This window comes from Triticum dicoccoides, chromosome 4B (assembly GCF_002162155.2).
Source record: "Triticum dicoccoides isolate Atlit2015 ecotype Zavitan chromosome 4B, WEW_v2.0, whole genome shotgun sequence".
In the NCBI taxonomy this organism is placed as follows: Eukaryota; Viridiplantae; Streptophyta; class Magnoliopsida; order Poales; family Poaceae; genus Triticum; species Triticum dicoccoides.
Window position 1 is genome coordinate 22,258,921 of NC_041387.1, and position 788 is coordinate 22,259,708.

The 788-nt window shown below is 50.3% G+C and overlaps 1 pseudogene; it reads right to left on the bottom strand.

The window, feature by feature from the left end:
• LOC119292441 overlaps window positions 1–788 on the bottom strand; it is a 19,153-nt pseudogene that overhangs the window by 666 nt on the left and 17,699 nt on the right.

The following is a 788-nucleotide window of genomic DNA, read 5'->3' on the forward strand; positions in this document are numbered from 1 at the left end:
CAAAACCGCGAGTGTTGATGACCGACACGTGAACGCACCCCAGGGTTTGATAATCGTGGAAATCACTAAGGGACCCCAAAACAGTGACTAATAGTCCACGAATCGGGCCAGAATTGGCTAACACCGCGAGTGTTGATGACCGACACGTAGACGCAGCCCAGGGCTCGTTAATCGTGGAAATCACTCCGGGACCCCAAAATGGTGAGTAATAGTCCACGAAATGGGCCAGAATCGGCCAAAACTGTGAGTGTTGATAACCGGCACATAAGCACACCCCAGGGTTCGTTAATCGTGAAAATCACTCCGGGACCCCAAAACAGTGACTAATAGTCCACTAAACGTGCCAGAATCTGCCAAAACCGCGAGTGTTGATGACCGACACGTGAACGCACCCCAGGGTTTGTTAATCATGGAAATCACTCTGGGACCCCAAAACGGTGAGTAATAGTCCACGAAATTGGCCAGAATCGGCTAAAACTGTGTGTGTTGATGACCGACACATGAGCGCACCCCAAGGTTCGTTAATCGTGGAAATCACTCCGGTTCCCCAAAACAGTGAGTAATAGTCCACGGAACGGGCCAGAATCTGCAAAAACCGCAAGTGTTGATGATCGACACATAAACGCACCCCAGGGTTCGTTAATCGTGGAAATCACTACGGACACCAAAACAGTGAGCAATAGTCCACGAAACGGGCAAGAATCGGCCAAAACTGTGAGTGTTGCTGGCCGACACATAAGGCCACCTTGGGGTTCAACAACTATGGAAATCACTCCGGGTCCCCAAAA